We start from the raw sequence: 25958 nt of genomic DNA, 5'->3' as shown, positions 1-25958 counted from the left end.
TCTGATTTGTTGATCCACAGATAAAAATGAGGCATTTGAAGTGGCCGGATTTACTGTGCTATTTGTGCTGTGGATTAGGGGTGGGCGGAAAATCCGTTCCGCTCGCGGATTTTGCGGATTTTCGGGAAATCCGCAATCCGCGAGATTTGCGAATCTCCCGCAAAATCCGCAAATCCGCGAGCAGCGGATTTTGCTCGCACTGCTCGCACTGTTCGCGTGAGTTCGCGTGAGTTTGCGCCCCGCGAATAAGTGCAAAATTGCAGAAATACGATCCTAGCAAAACTGAAAGTAACTACTTACCAGGTTCAAAAGTTCAGGCTCATCATTAGTAGCCATTTCCTGTAGTGCTTCCTGAGGGGCCCCTCCAGAGTTCAGTTGCCAGTTGAAACTATTATGTGACCCTGCTCTGAACCTCAGAATAGTTACACATATGCCACAAAGGTCCTGAATTACAGCTAAGGGAGACAAGCAGGAGCCAGGCTGGAAGTTAAAATCCATTAATCAGCCCCTAATTCATTATTGTCAGTTGGGGCAGGGCAGGTGTTGTAACTAATTTTGCAACAATGAAAGCACTTAGCAAGTGCAAAAGATCACTAATCAGGGCGCACTAAGGAAGCAGGTGCCAGCTAAAAAAATATTCTGTGACACATTAATCAGCCCCAAATTAATTCAGGTCACTTGAGGCAGGGAAGGTGTGCTTTGCTTTGCCGAAAATAATGTACACTGGACAACCAGAGGGTGTGGTGATGAAACAGAGGGTGGCATGGGTGGGCCAGAGGGTGGCATGAGTAGTCAGAGAGTGGCAGTGGTGACAGAGAGTGGCAGTGATGAAGAAGAGTGTCCCAAACAGGCTGGACACGTAGAAACAACAAGTTCGCGAAACTTGCGACCCGACAGGTAAGTTCGCAATTTGCGAAAGTGTACAAAACCCTCGCGAACTGGCAGAAACACGGGCGAACACAAAAAAAAAAAAAAACCGCAAATTCGCGGGAATTCGCGGATTTTGCGGATTGCGAATCCGCAAATCCGCAAAATTCGCGAACGCGAGATCCGCAAAATTCGCTCATGCCTACTGTGGATGTGCTCTGTGAGAAAGAACAGAAAAGAGGAAAAGACAGGGAACAAGCAATCATTTCTTTAGTACTGGCCTTCAGTACAATGTTTTGGGTTCCCTTACGGCATTCATTGACATCTACAAAAAGCCAACCATAAACTACGAAAGAGTAATGTGCCCTGTTCGCAGAGCTCCTTGGAGATGGGAGGTGGTTTGAACACTAGGAGTGGGTTTCTTCACAAGGTGTGGACAAAGACCATGCCCTGCATTAACAGCTTATTAGACAGCTAATAGCAAGCTAAATGTCTGATGCTTGCTTGCATACTTTAGTGGCAGGGGAGTGGATGCAGATAATGACTGTATGCTATGCTATTTGCCAAGAATATATGGAATATGGATTAAGGTGTTTCCCAAAAGGCTCTTGAGATGAAGAGGTCACAAATGGTAAAGCCATACCTGGCTGATGAGCGTAAATAGGGTGAAAACCGGTCCTGGGTTGCTTGTGTTTTTGTTCATGGAGGACCTAGCCTGGCAGTTCGAGCTGGACTGTTCCCAATAGAGCAGGGGAACACTGATATGCATACGGCTGGGTCCAGACTGAGGTGGCATGGTCACATCGCACACATCTAAAGGAGCTCCACTGACTCCTTTCACAAAAGAGCATAATCAAACTGCCACCCACGCTTTCAAGGGACTACATAACACTGGCCCATCATACCTCAACAATTGCATCTGTTTCACAAACCTTCCATGCAGGTCCTGATCAAGGCCTTTCGAAGCCCTAAGTACTTAAAATATGTTGGTGCCCCCATATATATCTCAATCTAAATATAAACAATAATAAACTGTGAAATAAATTGTTTTTTTTTAAATTAAACAAAACTTACACTGCAATGGTACGTAATGTCTATTTTTGTATGCTTCCACTTTATTCATAGGTTCAGCTGCACCATTTGCAGGTTTGCACCATATGGTCAACTCTAAATCCTGCAATGGAAAATTTCTGCAGTGCCCCCTTCCCTTGATGCCCTAAGTGGATGCTTATTTTGTTTAATGGTTAATCCAGCCCTGCTTCCAGACTCTTCCTGTCACCTGAACTCCTAGTTGCACACATCTCATGCATACGGAAAACTAGATCTGATTGTTGAGCCTTCTCCTACATCGCTGGTACAGAATAGAACAACTTGCCACTACGCATAAAAAGCATCCTCCTCACTGAATTCTGCAAGAAGCTGAAGACATGGCTTTTCGAGCAGATCCACTAAGCCCTAGGTGTGCCTAGACTCCTAGACTCACACCTGGTCAATGCTATTATACCGTCCTGTGGTGCTACATTACATGACATGGTAGGACTAAGATGGATTGTTTTCCGTGCTCTGTGATTTTACCGGATGAAAAATTAATTATACCACACCAGGACACCATATGCACTAAAGCACATCCAGTTAATTATCCAAAATACTAAGATTAAGGACGCAGTGACCGCTGGCAAGGTGGCACGAACATAGGGCCTGATTACGATGTCGGTCAGATTTATGTCCATCCGGCACCATGGGGAAGCATGACCGCCTGACTAGTAGTTGGCGGTCCCGCTGCCGCATTACAATACGAACGACTTCAAAGCGGTCGCAATGTGTATATTTTGGGCCTCATTAGGATGCCGGCCGGGCTTTGCCCGCCCGCCACCCTAGCGGTAAACGGAAGCGTCCGCCTTAAGGGTGGGGGTTCCGGGGGTGGCATTAGGATGTGCCCGCCACAGTGGCGGGCACATCCTGTACTTTTAGCATTGTGGCAGGCGGTGCTCTTTGCACCGCCCGCCACAATGCTAAAAATGCATTGCAGCATTTGCATAATGAATGCGGCAGGCACCGCGCGGTTACCAAAGAAGCCTTGGATCAGAAAGCTGATGTCACAGAGTTGTTGCCGTCTCAGAGAAAGGAGGGCCCAAGCTCCGGTGCGTGAGACACTTTAATACCACATTTTATTCAAAGCAGGCGGTTTATTATCTGGCTCTACTGAATTTGGAACAAAGTGAATTTTGGGATGACAGTGTTACTTTCAAATTTTGCACACACAGATTCTTCCAAAAGAAAAGATTATTCATTTTCAAAACAAACACATACAACTTATTGCACGGGGTTGGAACGAGGACACAGAACATTGCTCAGACAGCTGTGCAAACTCGGCACTTAATTGGCCTTCTATTTCACAAACCTCCCAAAGCTTGAACCTCTAACCCACTCATTCTGACCTCGTCATTTCCTATTAGTTCATTATCCTCGAAGGCTGTTTGTATAAGAATACGGAGATTTTGCTGACAGACGAAAAGCAGCAAACAAAGTTTTCGTGTCTTACCTTAGACGTAAACGTTTGGAAGCTGCCCATGTCTTCTCCACAATCCCCAAAGCATTATTCTGTCTCAGACGCCAAATAATATATTCATATTCTGCTTATTTGTACCGTGGATTCTGTGGGCCATGTTTGTTCGTTCAAGGCATTGCGAACTTAATGCAGAAAACAAATCTTAAGAAACTTACTTTTTTTTCAAGTTTTGCTGCGAAGTTATTTATACCCACATGCATCATTGTTGGTATTTGCGATTCCTAAATTGCGAAAATTAAGGAATCATAATTTAAAAATCGCAAATACCTATGCATTAAAAATTCGCATATATTTTTGCGATTTCTTACTTTTCCTTATTTGCGATTTCCAATTTTGCGAATCGCAAATAAGGAATCCCTTTACATTGATTCCTATGGGCCTAGAGGCCCATAGGAATCAATGGGAAGGCTTTCTCATTTTGTGATTCGCAATTAAGGAATCGCAAAATGAGAATGCAATTTCTAGGGTGCAGGAGGGGTCCAAAGGACCCCCCCTGCACCCCTGAAATGTAACATACAGTCCATTTTTTACAAATACATTCCCAAGGGCATGTGTGAGTGTAAAATGAAAGTGTCAAAAATGCACTTTGTGCATTTATGAAACTTTTCTAAAATTACCATGAAGGTTGACTTCATGCTTATTTAACACTTCTAATCTGCGAATTCGCAAATTTTTTCAGATGATGCATTGCATTTAAGAAATCGCAAAATTGCGATTTCTTAAATGCAATCACAATTTAAGAAATCGCAAATAAATTGCGATTTCTTAAATTGCGAAAAAGCCAAAAAGGTTAATGCATCCCAAAACAAAGATTTGCACTCGAAAACGGCCAAATTTTGCGATTCGCACCGTTTGTGAATGCAAATCACTTTGATGCATGTGGGCCTATATGATACACATCATACCAGTAAACCTACCTAACCCTAACTATGCTAGGGAGCATAATATAGTCTGCATACTGCCAGATCTCTTGGAGTAGCTTAACCCCCATTTACCTGTATGATTGATGGATCAGGAAGCCGGCCCGGTGGGGGACAGGCCTCCGTCCTTTGCAGAATGGCGACAGAAGTCAGGAAGGCTGGAAATCAGTCATGGGCAAAAGTCCACGGTAACCCATGAAAGTGCTCCTCTGACAAGCTAAATGTCAGAAGCAGTTTATATAATAAAAACTGGCTTGTTCGCACTGTGCCAGATTTCTTCAGCTAGTCATTGTTTGTATTTCCGACTCAGAGCTGTCTCCATATGGACAACAACAAGACTCAAGGGTTCCAAGCTCAGTGTACTTTATACTTGAACGTAATGTACAGTGTTGGGATAAAATGCTTACGAAGAAATGTACTTGCAAGCAGAACACTTTCTGAGTGTGGTAACATGTGTGTGCAAAACAGGCAAACAGTCACTGGTCTAAAAAGATGTCAAGTGTTAACGTTAACATGAAAAATTGAAGCATTTTGTAAAAGGGCCCTGTTAAGCATCACAACCCCTTCTGATAGTCCTCCTACAAATGGGCTACAAATAGAACACCATGCTCAAGCTCAGGTAGAGAGGACATTCGTACACGACAGGGAGGATGATTGCTCCAAGGACATCTAGCCTAACGCGGCTTGCCTCAGACAGAGAGTTTTGCTGACGGTGACATCAGGAATGCGATTGCTGTAGTTCACCTCTCAGTATGGAAAATCTTTTTGCTACTGATTACAACATATACTGTGTAGGAAGGAGAAAATACAAATAATATAATGTTAACTTTCTTTATAGTATTTATATTCTTCATTTTTAGGTTTCATCTCGAAGCAGTTTTTAGCTGTCTGTTGAAGATGTATTGTGAATCATATCAGAATCTACAATGGGCTTTGGGACAGCACATTGCTTACCACTGGTTTACTATCTTGTCAATTTAATTTGCCTAATATTTGATTGCTTTCCTTCCTCTTTTTGTGTTTGTCCCTCCCCTGGAGCATAGCTTCTTCACCATCATTTTGATAGATGGCTTGTATCCTTCCACTACTTGCATTGAGAGTACTGCTTTTTTCTTGGTCTTTAAGCTTTCCATGTAGTACACGTGTTTTCTTGCTCTCACCCTTGTGTGCTGCTTTCCCACTCAAATCCCCCTATGTGTTCTGTGTTGCTCCCCCATTAACCCATCAAACCATTAGTCCATCTTGTGTTTGTCACTTATGCTCCCCCCACCCTTCTCACTCGCATTTCTCTTTTCCATTGGGAAAGACCGAGTTCCAGTTGCTTTAAGTCCATGCATGTAGGCTTCATGCTCTTTCATAGTGAACTTCCATTCCTGGAACATAAGCAACCTCATCCTTAGTTCATCTGCTCACTGCAGAACGGTGAAGTTGAGGGACAAGCAATATCTCATTCAGAGTGTGTTATAAAAATTCTTCAGTCTAAGAGGCAGTTATTCTGGTTGGGCAATGTGATACTGGCACCAAGGATCAAGAAGTAGGGAAAGGGATCGAGAGTGGTTGAAGCAGTGGGCAGTGATGATGAAATGATGATTGACCTTTAATGAATAACGCATAACACACTGAAGAGAACCACAACTAAACAGCTGGAATCATGTCTTTTGATTATGGAAATCTCTTTGCTTGTGGCTTGAGCTTTGAAATCGACAAGCAGACCCTGGAGACGCGCTTCAGCAAGTATGGGCAGATTATCGAAGTTGTGATTGTCAAGGGCAGCAAGACTCAGAAATTCGGTGACTTTGGCTTCACCACCTTCAAAACCCAGGAGGATGCCAAGGATGCTCTGCAGGCCCTGAATGGCAAGGCTGTGAATAGGAAACAAATTTGAGTCAGCCAGGGGGGGATCATCAGAGTAAGGCGGACATGAGGGCTACAGAGCAGACTCATTTTCCTGACAATGCCGAGGAGGCAGAGGGTGTAGTGGTGACAGCTATATCAGCCTCCTGTTTCACTCTCCCATTAGAGGCTATGGTGGTAGTGGAGATGGTGGAGCCAGAGATCATTACAGCATGGCAGAAGTCAAGGTGGATATGACTGCTCCCCAAGCTCCTTCATAGACAACTATGAGAGTTAAGCCTACAACAACAACAATCTTCCTGATTCAAGATCGTCCTTCCAATATCTCTATTTACAAAGATTTATGGAGCCGCACTGATTTGCTCTCATAGTACATCTGCAATAGCTTCTGCTAGATAACTGCTGATCACTGTTAACGCTAACTATTCTTGAGCCAGTGCTTTTAAGTTGACAATGCATTACTGTTCGATGGAGGTTTTATTTATCTGTTTTATGAACTTTCAGTCTGATAAGAGTAGGTGTAGTCTCAGCACTTAAATAAAAAAGGGTGTCCTCAATGGTTCACATTCAAAGTTAACTTCTGTTCACTTGTATGCAGAGCGGCCAATATCTAGCCTTTATTAAGGTTCGATGTCCTATCTTGTTTTTAATTTTTTACTGAAATAATCTGTTTAAGGTCTAAGGATTTTTTGTATCTGAGTTTCATCTAGCTTTAAGAAGCCCAGTTGAAAAATATCTGACCAGGAATCCTGATTGACCTTTGATAGGGCCACCCTCATGGCAGTACTAGGGGGCAGATTTACAATAACTGGCGCATCCTCAGGGATGCGCCAGTTATTGTGCGTCGCAGCTCCGCCACCCATGGTGCGCCGAATTTACAATGCGGCGCACCATGGTGCAAAAACGGCACAGATGCATGACGCATCTGTGCCGTAAAAGTGGCGCATTGCTGGAGTTGCGTTGCCAGCGCAACGCAGCTCCAGCAATCCTCTGGGGGGCCCTATCTGTCCAATGCTGCGTCAAGCCTTATGCCTGCTTCAAGCAGGCGCAGGGTTTTGCCGCAGCATTTGCCTAAAAGTGACTAAGTGAAATCTTGTAGATTTCACTCAGCCACTTTTAGGAGGCATTCCTGCGCAGGAACGGCGATCCCCTCACCCTCCCCCTGTGCCGGAACGCCTCCTTATGGCGCAGGGCTTTACAACGTGACGCATCTCCCAGAGGCGTCACGTTGTAAATACCCCACACCATGGCGCATCTTTTGCACCGCCGCTGCGTCACAAAAGTGATGCAACGGCGGCGTAAAAGAGGCGCAAGGGGCTTGTAAATCTGTCCCTTAGTCTCTGGGAAGACTTCATTATCTGCATCATGACATAGCTGCCAAACTAATTTGCCGGTCTGTCTCTGTGACTCATTTCCTCTATGTTGTTCCCCTTTTCAACAAATAGTTGCCTCTGGACCTCTCTCTTTGTGCATGCTCTTTCACGAGATTACTGTGAGGCTGTCTTCTTCTCTCTCCGGCTGTTTCTCCCACACAATCCCTTTGTGTTGCTTATTCTCGTTTGAAGTATTTCTTTCCGGCTTTCACCGTTCATGGGGGCCTCTCCCTCTGTTTTTCCATCTGTGCCTCCATAGTGTTTATTTGTGGCTGGCTTTCGTACGGCAGCCTTTCTCTGTGGCTTTCCTCAGTTGCTTCTCTGTGTTGCTGATTCTCTTTTTCAGTGTGTCTGAGGTCATCTCCTCTTTGGCTGTCTTGCCTTACAATTTCACCTCAGCGTCTCCTTGACTGTCTTCCTTTCATGGTGTTTCTATTCAGCTGCTGTCCTCTGTGTCTCTCGCTTTACACTCTCTTTACTGGTGGCTTTCCCTGGGTGTGTCTCTGGCTTTCTCCTTTTCGTAGTGTTTTTTAGGTTGTGATTACGAGAAAGTACAAACTTCCTGATTGTAAATAACCTTTTGCTGCCTTTCCAAGAACTTACTTACAGCCCACCCAATGACCTTTGCTTGCTTCTTATTTGAGGGCTTTCCTTGTCCATATTGTGTTTGTTACTCCCCTAGTTCCTAGACCCCTTACCATCCTTTTGAGTGGCTGACTTGCGTCCTTCCACTGCTCACTTTTAGGGAACTATTTTTGTCTTTTTGATTAAGCAGTCCATTAGAGTGTATTATGTTTTCAATCTCTCACCATCCTTTGTTTCTCTCCCCCCTAAAATACCTGCCCCCATGCTTTGTGCTTGTTCTGTCTTTCTGATGGGTAATTGCTCTCTCTCTTGTGTACTTCTCCCTGTGTATCCCAGTCTCCATGTTGATGTCTCTCTTGTGTGCTTCTCTTTCCACCACTGTGTTGCTCTCACCCTCATGTCTTCTCTGCCCACCTGCAACTCCTTTGCCCATCCCACATCCACTGGTCTTTTTTTTAATACAATCTTTAAATATATGTTTTTGCAGGACTAAGGAGCACATTGTTGCTTGGATTCCACAAATGTGCTTTCACGCTCTTACCATTTCTTTTTAAGGTCTCAGCCTGACGTAAGCAGTGCATGCGCTGCTCTCGTCATACAAGGCTTCTTGGAATTGATACGATTCCAGAACCTGTGTCCCAGCTCCGCCTTCAGTTTTGATTCGTGTGTGTCGTTTGGCGTCACGAATTATGCCAAAGGCAGTGCAATGATTGCACCGAAGGCATGTCAATCCCTCCTTGTTGCCACCCTGTCTCCTTTTAGCCCCGGATTGGATCTCTCACTGGCGGCTTGATACTGTATCCTTCATTAGCTGGGACGCACTCTTTCTTTTTCATTGTGAGCCCGGGCCGCAGCTTGAGCACTTGAGTCTCACCCAACAGCACACTCTGACGTGATACCCCCATGCTACGAGTGTGTACACAGTGCACTAGTCGCACCTAGAGTTGCATCAGGCCGGCTTTCTCCCCGCACCACCCTGCCAGTAGAAAGATACCCTTCATCACATAAAACCGGGTTTCTTAGCCCTTACCCATACTTCAAACTGCAGTGCAGATATAAATAGAAAGCACTGCACCATGTGTTCTGCGGCCGCGATCCCGGACTGATGAACGAGATAGAAGAAGTCTGATACAAAAGAATATCTCCCATTTTGTTTAAACTACTATTTCAGCATAGCGTCCAGGCCTCTGCAGGCTCTTGAAACCATAGCAAATCTAGAAAGGTGACCACCCTGGTTGCAGCCAGTGGTTGTTCCAAGGCCACGTGCACTCTGGGCAGGGCACCCCAGCCCTGGACTGGGATCCTGCTGGCACCAGCTCAGACGTCCCTGAAACAAGCGTCGGCTGGGCTTGGATCACAGTCCCCCCCGTCGGCACCCTCTCCTAGTTCTTTTGGTATGCAGTCCCTGCAGGCCCCCGCCCCACCCTGCTGTGCCCTTGTCTCTCCCCAGGGGTCTCCCCCACCCTCTGGAGCACACAGGATCTCATTGAGGCAAACCCTGAGGTGGGGTGTGTGGGGGTGCCTCTGTTAGTGTGGAGGAGTGGAAGGCAGCCAAGCTGACCCGGGGCTGGCCTGCAGCCCTCCTCCCCCGCACTCATGGATGGTATTCCCCCCTTCCCCCCATGGAGGTGGTGGGGGCCGGACGTTGCTTCAGCTGGGGGTGGACATCCATCATAGACTAGCCAGTGTGTCTGTGGAGGGCGAGGGCCACCGTCAGCTGGACAAGTCCTTAACGCTCCGTCAGCACTCAGAGTCAGGTGGGGGGGGGGCATATGGTGCTTAAGGAACCTATTGCCTTCTCCGTAGCGCCAAGCAGGCCGTGTTTGCATCAGAGCACTTTAACACAGAATCAGATGCCTCTCTAGGACACACTGGGCTGCTACAACCATGTGTTGCGGGCACTTTAATTCTAATGTATGTGGAGTCATTTAGACCCATTCACTGGTGTTAAAATGGGAGCGCGCTACACTTGTGCCCGTTTACTCACCAGTGCACTTTATTAAATGAGGGACAATTGTGTCCAGCCCCGTGTCTGAATGGTTACGTCGCACTGCGTACCTTGGTGCTAGTTTTATAAGGAACATACTGCTCTAGGGGTGCTAACATTGGAAAAATGGACATAAACACAATATGCAAACAATATTAGCGTTGGTCTTATAAAAGAGTCTGACAAACTGCACAAATACTATCTGTGTCAAGGTGAGAGGGGACGCTGTGATACGGGTGAGCCCTTAAACAGCATTAGGTGTTTATTTAAGCAAGATCACTTTGCATGCTGGATTTATAATCTTGTGTTTGCAATGAAAACTAAAACAGAACTGCAAGCCCCAGAATGCAAAGCGCTGTTGGCTCAAAAATGGCATGTACAGGAATGTATATAGCGCAATTCACCGAGCGGTTTCTAAGCGCTTGCTTAGGGAACCTGTCCTGGTATTCCCCTGATCCACACTCTGCGCAGGGTCAGGAAATATCTCTCTCTCCAGGCAAGAAAACAAATAGCTGTTGCTCTTATCGGCTCGCGTTTGGACTATTGTAATGCGCTGTATGCTGGACTTAATAAAGGTCAGCTGCAGCGCTTACAGGTAGTCCAAAACGCCATAGCTAGATTTGTCCTGGACTTACCCAGACGCTCTTCGGCCACTGCAGCCAGGAAAACACTGCACTGGCTGCCGATGGAATATCGAATCCGGTTCAAGGTACTTTGTATGACCTATAGAGCCATTGCTAAAAAGAGTGACACTGGAATAGGATCCATCATCTTCCATTATGTTCCCCGAAGGAACTTGCGCTCCTCTGGTAAACTGCTTCTGACAGTCCCCCGTGTACGAAGAGCCAAGTGGGGAGGCAGAGCCTTCTCCACCCTTGCTCCTAAATGGTGGAACGAACTCCCTTTGGACTTGAGATCTCTCCCGTCCCTTCAGAACTTCCACACTGCCTTAAAAACCCTTCTCTTCAAGCAAGCCTATGTCTAGGGTCCTAAGCTTTCTTGATCATTCTCTGATCTTCTGTTAGGCGCCTTGATACCTGCGGGTTATTGTTCTGCGCATTATAAATTATTTTTCAATTCAATTCAATTCTGTGAGATAACCCTGGCAGGGTATCTGCAAGGTGAAAGCCAGGCATCCCGCCGCGAGGGGCCGTTGTGGAGATTAAGCAAGCTATTGCCCAGAGTCGCAGAGTGTGAACCTGTGAATCAAGTAGGCACCGGAGCGAGAATTGTTGAGTCCATGGACATTTTAGGACTCAAGACCCCGCCAAGCTGGGAATTGAACCCTGGTCCTGGGCTGACCTCTGCTTCCAGGTCTGCCTCCTCTAACCAGTGAGCCACACTTCTCCACACGGAGGTGGAAGACGTCACACAGGATATTCAGCCACTTTCCAGGCATGTGCACATAAGACCCTCACCCCCTAAATACCAACGGGATCCTAGCTAGAATTATTTAGCATGAATTTTTAGGTCACAAAAAAAGATAAACATCCAGCGCTATTACCTACAACTTACCGCCACCTTTAGTCAAGAATTCACACACATCTGTGGACTGCTCTCTCTTTCAAGTGCGGCTCTCACGGAGGGTTCCCTGTTTGAACAAGTATTACAAATGCAATAGGTTCGCCTTTCATTAAGTTAAAGCCATTTGCTTTGCTATACAATACCATTAGCAAAGCAAATGGCTTTAACTTAATCAAAGGCGAGACTTATTGCATTTTCAATTATTGTTTATATTGACTTATCTAAGTGGTGCCTGCTAACTTAGATTGGTCAATAAAAAAATGAAAGAAAAAGGCACATGCATCAATCTGTTGGTGCACCTATGCATGATAATGCCTATGCCTGCCCACAGAGTGACGTGCCTGTCAACAGCAGCCACGTCAGTGTACCTTTTTGTGCAAATGCTGATCAGCTCTGAATCTGTTCAATATCAACAAACAGCATTTTCAAAGCAAGTAGGTCCCAAAGGCGTCATCTATTGGCTTTACCAGTGCTTGGCTGGGGATGATGCTGTGGGTGTCTTCCTGTTTTCTTTACATTAGGTGTCTCGCTCTTTGTTTAGATATTTAGCATATCTATGAATGCATATATGCAAACATTTTAGAATAGGAAAGTGAGAGATTTTGAAAAACAGATGTTGGGGAAATGTACTTTCCCCATTGATTTCTGTTAAAACAGAGGCCATTTGAGGTTACAGACAGTTAAAATAAAGCAATGTGTTGCTTTAAAAATCACAAGTCTCGCCTGAATCGGTTCTATTAGCATGTGTGATGCATGTATGGGATTTTTAAATTATGTTTTTCGTTACGTGTGCGCATGAATGCAAAAACATATTTTAACTACATGAACTTTTAACCTGTTGTTATTTTAACTGAATTTTTGTACATGTATGCTTTATGGTTGTGACAAACCAAATAAAGTAAATTTTTGACTGACTGTGTGCGCATGTGTACATGAAGGCCTGTTTTGTGTGTCCACAAGTGTATGTCGGGTTGTCCACATGTGTGTTTTAATGTATGCTGATTTGTCTGTGTTTATGGATACATTTAACTTCAAATGGTTTGATGAGCATGTGCACGTATTGGCTTTTCCAAATCTCGCTTAAAATTGTGTAGGCCCTAGAGGCAAGAGTAATAATTTAAAAACACTCCTTTTAGTTTGTCTTCTTATTCCTTTCATAGCTGTAGCAGTCTTGAAACTGCCAACCAGGTTGGCATGTCAGGGTTCCCCTAATATGCCAGAAAAGAGAACTTGACGGTAACAACATAGAAGCCTCTGAAAATTAGAACAGCTCAGGACGAATGAGGAATGAAATACAGGTCCATATGTACAAGGAAGTGGAAAAGAGAGGCGTTAGCCTTCCTGGCTTAACGCTTCTCTCCTCCAGTTCTAAAACTCAAGGCTGCACCATATTTACAAGAATGTCGTGCAGCCTTGCGTTTCCCCCCGTGATGGCGCTAAGTTAAGCGACTTAGCGCCAACACAGGCATCCTTGCACCATGGTGCATGGGTGTGCGCATGCAGGGGAGGATTGTTTATGTGTAGGAAGATGTCCCTCTCTACACATAAATAATCCTAAAATACAATTCTGTCACTTTCATGTGTGCTGCTTCATGCAGCACACATAAAAGAGGGACACCTTCCTACACATAAATAAACAATGGCATTTTGCTTTTTCCATGTGTGCTGCACAAGGCAGCACACATGGAAAAATCAAAAACGAGGAGAAATTATGCATTTCTCCTTGTTTTGCCATCTTAAGACCAGTTTGTATCTGGTTTTAATTTTGGCACTGCCTCCTATGTACGCCACCCTTGTACATAGGGGCAGCATCAACATGAATAGATGTTGCAGTGGAACGCCCAACGCAACACCCACTGCTCAACCCTTTCACGCTAACCATAGCGTGAAAGGGGGCCCTATGTACAAGGCAGCATTAAGCCACCCTAAGTGGCTTAACGCTGCCTTGTACATAAGGCGCAGCCCCTATCGCCACCACAACGTCAATATAGGTGACGTTGTGATAGCTTATACATATGCCCTACAGTGTCATAAGATGGAGCTGTTTCGTACTGTCGGTTCCCTTTTATGCAGTTATCATTGTGTTACAGATGCTTCAGTCACTGACCACCAGGCTCCCAGAACAGCTGCAATTGTCTCAAATGAACCATTTTTCCACAAGGCACAACTACAAGTAACTCATGCATATATTTAGAACGGTCAGCAGTCAGGTCTCTGAGGGAACACTTTTCTGCTCAATTAATCAGTACACTAAATATCTTTATCCCTCTCCTTCCTGTAATCTAGAGTAATTCCTTAGTGACAGTGCATACTGTTCTCTGATTATCCTCAGTTTCTTTCTAAGCCAATGAATTCAGCTAGACGGACCTCTGCCTTTCTCATCATTTCTTGTCTTAAATAGACGGAATGGTTCCCCACACTGTCTTCCATAGTTGAGTTTAATAGGTTGAATAACTGGTTTGAAATCCACACAGTTACTGAAGAAACTTTAATGTACACTTGCTTTCTTACTCCCATCACCAATACAGTGCGTATGATCCTGCCCTGACTTCACGCCTAGACCCTGATGAACTAACTAACTAATGGTCCATCCCTCACCTACCATTTGTCAGCAAGATAATTGAAAAATCTGTCTATGTTCAGCTCCAAGTTTACATCAATACTAACCATCTCCTGCACGAATATCAGTCTAGCTTCAAATCACACTGCGGCTTGGAGACTGCTGTCTTGCACATTGTAGACAATGCCCTCTTGAGAACAGATAAAGATGAGCCATGCCTCCTAATATTGCTGGACCTTTCAGCTGCCTTCGGCATAGTCTACCATTCAACCTTCATACACACCCTGACGTTGCAAATGGAATTCACCAGCAATGTCTTTCAGGTATTCTCCATCCACCTTTTCAACCAATGCCAGTTCGTTAACCGGGTACCTCAGGTCACAAAAGATCCCTATCACATGTGGAGTGCATCTTGTCTCAAGTCATCTTCAGCCTTTACATGAAGCCACTTGGTACTCTACTCACTGGCATCAACACCTAGATTCACCAATATGCCAATTATACAAAACTTTACTTGAAAGTATTTTCTGCCTTAAACATCCTACACCTCAAACAGTGCTAGCATATAATCCAGACCTGCGATATCCAGTGTCTACCTGAAGTTGAATCCAACCGAGACAGAATTATTGTTATTTGCCAAGAACAACAAACAAGATACAGTACAAACCTGGCTCAATGACATAAGCTGTGATGGCTTCAAACCTCCACTCTCACCAAATGGCATGTTAATTGGGTTCAACCCAGACACCAATTTCAAGGAAAGCATCACCAAAAGACCAAATGCGGTCTGGTGCCGGCTCCCTCTTCTAAAGAAAGTCAAAATGTTCAAGCCCTTCTACTCTTGCATTTGAATGGTGGTAATGCCCTTCTTCTTGGCCTCCCAGACTCCACACTGGAACCACTTAAGAGCATCCTTCATGCCACAGCCTGTCTCATCCAAAGCCTGAATGGAACTCTAGCACTCCCTTTGCCAGCCAGAAACAATGTCAAAAACTACTGTATCCTTCACAAAGCCATCATGACCCTTACCCCGCTTATAATGCAGACAGGCTAACCATCTCTGGTGGGTCTTGGCACACCCACAGACAGAACACCAGTAGATTGCTGCCTAAGAAGTGTAAAAAAGAAAAAAACAATTCATCAAGCCTTTTCAATCTATGCACCCAGGATCTGGAACAACATCCCTGTATCCATCAGGACCTCAGCAACGTTGCTCCAATTTAGGAAAGAGTTGAAGACCCACCTATTCAAAGAATACTTCCTAGAGTTGAAGACCCACCTATTCAAAGAATACTTCGTCACAACCTTGCTTTCTCTCCTACAACTTGTTGACTTTAAACTCTGCCTTTTGGCTATGTTCACTCTATAGAAATACCACGTACCTAGGTACATATATACTTCACAGGTAGTATCACAAATGATTTTGTTGTCCCCATCACTGGTGGTGTTAACTGTGTGTCACTGAAGACTGGAGTGATGACTTCTTCAATGATGTCAGCAATGACATAACTGATGACCTCACGGAATTCCACATTTAATTGTACTTTTCAGTTTCATTATTGAAGGTTCTGTATTCCACTAGTCATAACATTTGGCTCTGGTCAGAGTTTTTCCCAAAAGACACACTATCAGAGTGCAAACAGGGAGTGGACACAAGATCGGGCTCTTTGAGAGAGTTGTAAAATGTTGGAAAAATATTGAAGAAATGAAAGGATCCAAATTGCAATTACTTTCCTGCACACATTGGCCCAGATTTACTAACGCTTGGTGTCGAGTTTGCGTTACAGTTTTGATGTAAACTGGTGCAGAGTGTTGAATCGAAATTTACTTTGCAGATCTTTAGTAATGTATAATAGTGCTATGTGTTATCTTACTCTACTTTTTCTTTAGAACATTTTTATTTAATTTCCCATTTTACAAACCAATGTAACAGACAATGCAATTCTATGCCAGATACAATGTTGCATATAATGTTTGCCCTACAGTATCACATATAATGAGTTTTATAAGAGACAATTCCATTTCCTGATCCAAGCATGAGCGGGTGCAGTCCAATAGAGTTCATTTGATGAGTGACAATAGGTATGCTACGACTGGAGTCAAGACTCCAGCTGTCCTTTGGCCGCACTGCTTGTGAGAGTTTCTCTGCATAATATTATACTTGATCTCTACAATATGCCATGTCTTTAAACCAGTGTTTAATTTTGGGACCTCCCTTCTGCCCCAATGCATTGATATGCTTCCCTTTGCCAACATTAGAGCCACTGCCACCAATTTACGATTTGCCAGCTGCATATGCTTAACAAGTCCCAGTACGCACATATGGGAAGTCTCTTCGACCCTCTCCGTCACCACAGCCGAGAGCGTGTGTGCCACATGTTCCCAATAGTGGTGGGTAGGGGTGCACCACCATGCCAAATGTGGAAAGTCAGCTTCTGGAGCCCCACACCTCACACGGTTTGCATCTCCACAGAGTCCAAATTTGCACCATTGAACAAGAGTATAATACATTTATTGTAAATACTTAAAGTGGATAATTCTGAGATTTCTGTTAGATGTGAGCATACCTGTTAACATACAGCAAAAGCCCCAGTCTTCCTGGTTCAGCGGTGTCCCAAGTATGGTATTCCATTTGTCTAACATCCTATTCAGGCCAGCAGTCTATCACTTTGTGATGGAGTGTACAGGTTGGTGATCAGATTATCTAATGTGGTCCTTGTGAGAAATATTTGGATTGCCCCTAGTGTCTGTGGCACGGTGGGGAACTGTGGATATAAGGACCGAAGGGCCACTTGGAGTCTGTTATATGTAAAAATCAACAGTGGGTCTGGTGTCTTTTCTGTTGTACTTCAGCAAGGGGGATGAATGTCCCTCAGGGTAATCATCTCCTAGAGTTTTCCAACCCGCTTCCTCCAGTATAGCCAGAGCCCTAGGTTCTTGCATTATAGAGATAACCAGGTGGTGCAGTAGTGGCAAAGCAGGTGCATAAATAGGTTCTGCTGCCACCCGCCTACTGAGTTTACTCCACGCTCAAGTGGTGCAATGAACCGTGTTAATTTCATTGTACATTACATCTGTACATGTATGTGGTATCACAGCTTTAAGTGGCATTGGGTAGACAGTGTCACTCTCTGCCGCCATGTGCAATGTATATTCTGGCGGGAAAGGCCAATTGCGGGCATACTGGCTTTGTGTGCACAGGTAATAAAGATGCAGGTTTTGGGAAACAAATCCACCCTGATTGTAGGGAAGTGTTAGAAATGGGGGTTTTGTTTGGCTAGGGTAAGTACCTAAGCCAGGCAGAACCCGCCACTCTAGTTAGGGTAAGGGAGTTACACCCACAAGATAACCTCTCCCCTCCTCTTGGTAGCTTGGCAGAGCAGTCAGGCATATCCGAGAGGAAATTTGTAAAGTGTTTGCACAACACACACATACCAGTGACACACTAGGCACACCACAAAAAGAGACTCCACACAAGGTTATATAAAAATATCATTTGCATTATACATAAAACACAATCAACCACAATCACATAAACCCTTTTGCCAGATAAGCAACTGTCAAGACATCACATAGATCATAAATCACTTTGCCAACCAGGCAATTGTCATAAGATCAGTTAGTGCCTAAAGTAAATACTTATAGGTCGTACACGTTATCAAACATCATAAAAGCAACATTACTGTGCATAACACGCACTTCCCGAAAATGTAGCTGATTGCTCTGGCCAGGATAAGGCATACATCCTAACATTAGGGCCAGAGAATGCTGTTAGATTATGCAGGGGGAATTACCAGATAATCATGATGCCCCCAAATCACAACTTAGTACTTTACTGTGCAGCCACAGTACTTTGCCACTGTGGTAGGGGCTGCACGGTAATTGCCTATCCGCCCATATGGGACAATGATGCCTACGCACCTAGCACAGGCTACGGGGCCACGGCGTTGGAGCAGCAGGACCGGGACCGCTGACGTGGGTTTACCCCATCCTGAAATGCCACAATCCACTGGTGCCTGAACAACGCCTAGGCCTCCTTCCCCTGGCACTTTTCAGCAGCCAAAGGGGAGAACCCCAACTACTGGGCACAGGTAATAGAACAAAATGTGCCCACTGATGTCACCACGGTTGGGGGGTATGGCTGAACACCCACGGTCCTCAGTCGGGTCAGTGGTGGAGCAGCCTCTCCGGCGGCACTACACAAGAGGCAGAAGGTTTCCCCCTCTGTCAGGTGGCCATAAGCCACTCCGGTGTGGCTGCAGGTCTCCCCTCTCGTGAGAGTGTCCCTCGTGTTTGTGGGTCTGAAGCACTCAGCGTGACATCTTGGTTTGGGATTGGGCTGTGGGGAGCCGTGGTCCTTCATCGGGGCTGCTGCTCCTACGTCGGCAGTTTCGGCTGGTTGCTAGCCGAGGCGAGGCACTCCTGCGGCGCTCGCACTCTGCTTTTCCTAATTTCTCATGCCACAGGCATGGGGCCTCAGCCCCGAACTTGGCCAACAGAATTTACGCGCTTTTGTGGTACAGGCACAGTGCTCTGCTTTTCCCAATTTCTCTTGCCACCACGGATACGGAATCTCAGACCAGAACTCTTAGCATAAGTAGATTACCCATGCAGCGCTCACCACGCGCTGAGGTAGCAAGAGCCACCAGGCCCTAGGAGAGCACTGGGGGCGCAGGCAGAGGGCAGCAGCAGGCCGGCACATAAGGCAACAATTTGCAAAGTGGCAGTCCCTTCTGCAGCCCAATAATCAGTAGGCAGCAGACCAGTCCAACAAGGACAAGCACTCCAAATGGTGGTTCCTTCTCATGCACAGTAATCATCTGGTGCAGTCTGTCGAGCCAGCAGCATCTGGTTACAAGTCCCACACAGTGTCAAAGTTCATGGGGTCCCAGCCCCTGCACTTATACCCACAAAGTCTTTGTTCTGGGGCACTTCAGACAATGTTAAGAAGTGCACAACGCCCCCATTCAATCCCCAGACCTGGCTTCAGACACACTACAGGGGGCAGGAGACAGCATTGTGAAAGGCAGGCACAGCTCTATTCAGGTGCTGGTGACAACTCCTCCCACAAGTCCAAATGCAGACCAGGCCTATTTAGTCCAACTATAAGTCACCCAGGAAAGGGGGACACTCCTCAACCCTCCTTGTGACTGTCTACAGTGAATGCGCATCCCCAGCTCCTGTCAATCTAAACCAGACAGTGAATGTACAATCAGGCAGGGCACAAAGAGTCAGAAGCACACAAAAATGTCCACTGCTAAACGTGGCATTTCTCAAATAGTAATACAAAATCTGCTTTAACCAATAAACAGGATTTATCTCTACCATTCCAAACATACCAAATATGGCCACACTACCTCTTTCATATCAGAAATTACCACTGAAATAAATGTCAGGGAATTCCCAATGTAAACCTATGAGATGATCAGCCTCACAGCAGTGAGAAACCAAACAGGCTGTTTGTCACTACCAAGACATGCCACACTACAATGGCACATGTCCTGTCTTTTACCTACACAGCACTCTGCCCATAGGGCTACCTAGGGCCTACCTTAGGGGTGACCTATTTGTAGTAAAAGGGGAGTTTCAGACTTGGCAAATACTTTAAATGCCACGCTACTGTAGCAGTAAACTGCACACACAGGCCCTGCAGAGGCCTAAGACAGGTTTGAAATGTTACTTCTGTGGGTGGCGCAAGCAGCGCTGCAATCCCAGTAGTAGAATGTAATTTACAGACCCTGGGTATATAGGAAACCACTGTACAAAGGACTTACAGGTAAATGAAATATGCCAAACAGGTGTAGACCAATCTTACCAAGTTTACAGGAGAGAGCATATACACTTTAGCACTGATCAGTAGTGGTAAAGTGTCCAGAGTCATAAAACCAACAAAAACAGCTCATACAAAATACAGGAGGAAGGCAAAATGTTTGGGGATAACCCTACAAAAAGGGCCAGTTTGAACAGGAAGCATGAGAATATCCGAGTTATTTCTGGGCTGCTTGACTGCCCAGGCTAACATGATCATATATGTGTGTAAGGTTCTAAAAAACGCCTGCATCAGTATTATAGGTATATTTATGAACAAGTAAAGAAACCTTGGTAGTATTACCATTTTCATAATTGCCACTCTGTCTGCTAGAGACAGGGGCAATCTGGATGAGTGAGCTACTTGGTCCCCAAGTTTCGGGGTTGCAAAACCATAATTACATCTGACAACTAGCTCCGGGTCTCCGTCCATCCATACACCCAAATATTTAATATGGTCCACACACCACTCCAAGGGATATTCCCATGGGTGTGGCGCAGTAGCTTGCATCAGGGGGAAAATTGACAATTTTGATCAGTTGATGCCAAGCCCCAAAACCATTCAGAGTGTATAATTTCACATATAACCAGCGCAAGATGTATAGACGGGTCTCAGACATATTGCACCATATGGTCCGCATATATTGAAATAGCTAAGGGATGCTGGCGGAATCACAGCTTAGTTTATGCATATTGCTGTCTGTCAGGGGCTCTAATGCCAGAGCAAAAAGGATCAGCGACACCAGGCACTCTTGGTGGGTGCCCCTATATCTTAGGAGTGCATCAGACTTGTGAGCACTAATTCTCACCCTCATTGCTGGAGTAGTATACAGCAACCGTACCCAATGCAAGAAGGCCTGTGGTAGTCCCATATGATGGAGAATGACAAATATTTATGTCCATTGGATACAATCAAATGCCTTGGCGGCATCCTATAGGACCTCCACCATCGGGACAGAGTGGTCCAACTGATGGAGTACCGCAAAGATTCTGTGCAGAGTTTGCAAAGTGGAATGAGTGGGTACGGAACCTACTGGTCCTGTAGGGCCAGGTTCATGAGCAGTGGCCATAGTCTGACAGACAGGATTTTAGCTAATAATTTGGCATCCGTAATAATGAGGGACAGTGGACAATAGGATTTATATCTTTCTAGTGAGTTGTCTGGCTTCATTACTGTTATAATGAGGACTTCTCTGTGTATTGGTGACAACACCTGATTTTGGTACGCCTCCTAATACTTAGCATGTAGGTGTGATGTTACATGGTCTGAAAATTCTTTGCAGAATTCACTCGGTAAGCCATCAGTGCCTGAAGCTTTACCGCTGGAATGTACGTATATCACCTTTATTTCTTCAACAGTGATAGGCTGTACTAGAAATTCCCTTTGTCCTAAGGAGAGCCACGTCAAGGCCATGTCATCTAAATTCTCTGATATTTCAGCCTCCTCTGCCGAGTTGCGATCTGCGTCGAGTCACACGTAGAAATAAACAAAAGCTGGAAGGATGGCCAGCATGTCATGACATGCTGTACCATCCTCAGTCAGCACCTCTACCACATATGTCTGCACCCAGGGTTCTTTTAGTTTTGCAGCCAGATTCTGGCCCGGTCTACCCTCTCGCCATATATCCTTGTAACCCACATCTAGGATAGGTATCGGGCCTCCTTCTCCGTTGTGTCATTATAGTTGGTGACCTGCTACCGTATTTCTGCCAAAAGTGGAGAAGTGTGGCTCACTGGTTAGAGGTGGCAGACCCTGAAGCAGAGATCAGGCCAGGGACCAGGGTTCTATTCCCGACGCAGCAGGGTCTAGGATCAATGTCCGCGGACTCGATAATTCTCGCTTCGGCGCCTTCTCTAATCATGGGCCCCACGCTGCAACTCTGGGTAATAGCTTGCTTAATCTCCACAACGGCCCCACCAGTGTTGGGATGCCTGGCTCTGCCCCTCACAGGGAGAGCCAGGAAGGGTTCCACAGCCTAAGCGCCGAGATACCCTCATGGGTGATTCAGGGCTATATAAATCAATAACTATAACTATATAAATCAATAACTACTGTATTTAGATTGCCTCTCCTTATAACAGTGGAGGGTGTCAGCACATGAAGGCAATGCCAAATTTATACAGAAAACTCAAGGGGTCATTTATATTGAGGCCGTAGATGTTAACAATAGTTACCATCACACTGCCGAGGCACACTTGTATGATCAAGAAGCAGCCCTGCTCATCAGTCTCAGAGTGGGCCATCAGAAAAGGCACATACGACGAGTATGACAAAGCCACTCTGGCACTGATCTACCTAGCTCTGATGGCATGTTCTGTGGGCTGTGTGAGATATCAGCGAGAACCTGGTGTGTTTTTTGGGGGTTTTTGAGTCTTCGAATGCTCGATGTGAGGAAGGGCATCTGACCTGCGCCTGCTGTCAATAGGGTGTTACATGGCTTTTCAGACATACAAGTGATCTATGCAATAGTCTGGTGAAATGGTTACATGACAACCAATACACGGAAATACATTGTTAGCATAAAATGTAGGTAAAAAGACCCTTCCCCCCACTTCAGCATCCCAACTATGCTAAAGCCATCCCAAGACAGATTAGGAAAACCAAACAAATGCATGCACATTACAACATAGCACATCACTGTAGCGGTAAGAACATAATGTAAGGATATTAGGGGTGTACTTTCTGAGGGCCGCTAAAGAGTTCCCCTACTGGTGGTTGGAGGTGCCCAGGAGTCTGATCAATTGACTCTTACATTCCATCAGTTCAAATAGGGGATACATCATCTATGTCAGCCATAAGGTCACATATACATTTCCTCAATGCATCCAATTAATATAGAGAAAATGCAGCAATGAACAAGCATTCTATGCATTTTAAAGTAGCATGCACAGCAAACCTGGACCCTGTCAATCATATGGGAGTCAAACTTCCTTGTAAAGACATTGGCAGGCAGTGCTGTAGCAGTTTGCTAGGGCCATATCAGTTACTAGTGCCTATGTTTTCCGTCACACATGCAGACACAAGCTCCACTTCCATGTGGCTCAGTTTGGGTTATCGTCAGACTCTGATTGGTATTGGCAAGAGTTTTAACAAAGTCCATCCCCACTACTGGTGTAGTGAAGATCCTCTGTGGCTGATCCTCAAGTGGTCCTGGTACAACATTGTATACTGAGTGAAATGTTCTATGCACTGCTTGAACTGCCGCCGTGAAGTCAGGGTATAACACTGTCTCAACCTCTTGATAGCTTATCGTCTGCTTTTCACATGCGAAGCAGAGCACCGTGCCCTGGTCACATTAATTTAGCAACTTGCCAATAATTGGGCGTGCAGGTATTCTAGGGGGAAGATGGGCCATTAGATTTATGTGTGCTCTTTAACCAGCACATAATATCTCCTTGAGAAGGGTTTCCACATAATCCTCTAGTCTGCCAGTGTTTGCGGACTTTGGTATGGCTATTGTACAGAGATTATTGCGGTGGGAGCCCGCCTCTAAGTCCTCATTTTTAGCTTCTCCATATTTAAGAAATTAGTATTGACCGACTGCAGTCCATGTTCCGCAATCACAATTGCACTGCTCCGCCTCATTTAGCCATGCTCCCTGATTGTCCAGTTTGGCCACCAAGTGGTTCATGCGTAGGTTTAGTGAATCAATCTTGCCATCTATGAATTGCAAACTCTGTTGCATGACTAGTAAGGTGGTCTCCAATGTTGTAGCATCTTGCAATGGTAAATCTTGTTTTAAGTCCGATAGCATATGTTGCTGGGTCTTTGTAGAGCTTCTGGACTCGAATGTAAGCCATGATTGATGCTTGTTTGCTTTCCACCTTATGACCAGCCTTGCTGTGAGCAGCTGAACTCTTCTTCACCCACACTTAGGAATAATAGTGCATAGTACTGGTCTTTTGGTGACCCAGCGATTCCAGGCCCCAACTATGTTATGTTATGTTATGTTATTATAATTTATAGCGCGCACGAATACTCTTGAGTGTCCCGGCACGTAGCCATAGGTAAGATGGAGACTGAGAAGGAGAGAGACAGAAAAAACAAATTAAACAAACAAGTGAGTCTTCAGTTTCCGTTTGAACAGTACTGTATCCTGAATGGAGCGTAGCTCCAGGGGGAGTGCATTCCAAGCCGAACTGGCCTTCACGGTAAAAGAGCTACCTCCCAGCCGCTGAAGCTTGAAGCGAGGCACTCGGACCAAGCGAAGGGCCTGAGAACGGAGAGGACGTGAGGGCAGATAAAAAGCAAAGCGTCTCTGCAAATAGACAGGGCCAAGACCGTGAAGAGCACGATGGGTCAAAACCAAAGCCTTAAACCTGACTCTACACGCCGCAGGGAGCCAGTGCAGAGAGCGCAGATGAGACTGTACGCTAGTCCTAGATGAGATACCCAGCAGTAGTCTAGCTGCTGTATTTTGCCCGACCTAGAGTCGCTTCAACAAGTAGGCAGGAATGCCAACATAAAGTTCATTTGCATATTCCAGACGCGATAATATCAATGCACAGGTGACTGTCTCTTTCGCTGCCTGCGGGAGGAGTGGAAAAAAAATACCTCAAGGTTTTTAAGAGGCCAAAACAGCAGCCAGTCAGTTTGTTGATATGTGTTGAAAAACAGAGGGACTCATCAAACCAAACCCCCAAATTTCTAGCTGGCTGACCCGTGGAAGTTGGCAGCGATGAGTCTGGAGGCCACAAAAGTTGGCGAAAGTTAGATGGAAAGCTGCCAAAAAGCAGAATCTCGGACTTTTGTTCATTATATTTCAACTGGGCATCCGCCATCCAGCTAAAAACTGTAGCAAGGCAATGCTGGGCCGCAGAGACAGAGAGCGAGCTCTTGTCCCAGGTAAAAAGCAGCTGGGTATCATCAGCATAGGCCATAACCTTAGCTCCTAGTTCCTCCGCCCAATATATCAAAGGTGTAACATAGAAACTAAAGAGGACGGGCTAAGGACAGAGCCCTGTGGAACCCCGGTCATGACAGGTTGGGGAGGGGAAGAACATGGGGGAAGCCAGACCTGTTCAGTACGGCCTTCCAAGAACGACTTCAGCCAAGCCCACACAGTGCCAGAGACACCAATCCCCGCTAACCGTGCCAGAAGAAGGTCATGTGGCACAGTGTTGAACGCTGCAGAGAGGTCCAACAGAACAAGGGCCGCTCTACCGCCTGCATCCAAGAACTCCTGAATAGCTTCAGACACTTCTACAGTTTCAGTGCTATGGGTGGATCGAAATCCAAACTGAGCGGGATGTAGTAGATCCTCACTCTCCACAAAGTCTGTTAATTGCTTGTTAACGATTTTCTCACAGACTTTGGCAACAGCAGGGTGAAGAAAGATGGGGCGGTAATTCGCTGGATTACTATGATACAAAGAGGGTTTTTTCAATAGGGGCAGGATTTTCGCCAACTTGATCGGCGGTACCGTAGCTGACTGGAGGGACCTGTTAACAATTGTAGTAACCTTCACATAAACACTAGAGGCTGCTGCCGCCAGAAGTCTAGCCGGACAAGGGTCCAGTGGTGACTTAAGGCTAGCAAGAAGTTTTAAAGTTTCCAAAGGCACAACAGGTCCAAAATCAGACAGCTTACCGGAGGAGACAGTCGGGAAGTCGAGACAGGGAGTGGCTTTTGAGATTATCCTATGAGTGAGGGAAGCCTGAATTGACTGGATTTTGCTCTTAAAGGCACCAGCAAGAGTATTGCACCAGGCTGAGGAACTAGCCCAGGTGGCGTGCCCAAGAAGGTAATGGCAAATGCAGTGGCTATCCCTAGCAAAGGGCAGATTAGTAATAGTTGAGGTGATGTGGGCTCCGATATTACCGGTCACCTCTGCCCTTAGTTTGACCCTTTCAGGACAGATTTATGGGGTGTTATTGTAGAGTTCTTTAGCTTCCAATGCCCTGTTGGTAT

The 25958-nt window shown here is 45.5% G+C and overlaps 1 pseudogene; it reads left to right on the top strand.

The window, feature by feature from the left end:
- The first annotated feature begins 6007 nt into the window (after positions 1-6007).
- LOC147709257 (cold-inducible RNA-binding protein pseudogene) lies at positions 6008-6487 on the top strand (annotated as a pseudogene).
- The last annotated feature ends 19471 nt before the right edge of the window (positions 6488-25958 follow it).

The sequence above is a fragment of the Lissotriton vulgaris genome, chromosome 6 (assembly GCF_964263255.1).
Source record: "Lissotriton vulgaris chromosome 6, aLisVul1.2, whole genome shotgun sequence".
NCBI lineage: Eukaryota > Metazoa > Chordata > Amphibia > Caudata > Salamandridae > Lissotriton > Lissotriton vulgaris.
This window is presented reverse-complemented; position numbering and strand designations above follow the sequence as displayed.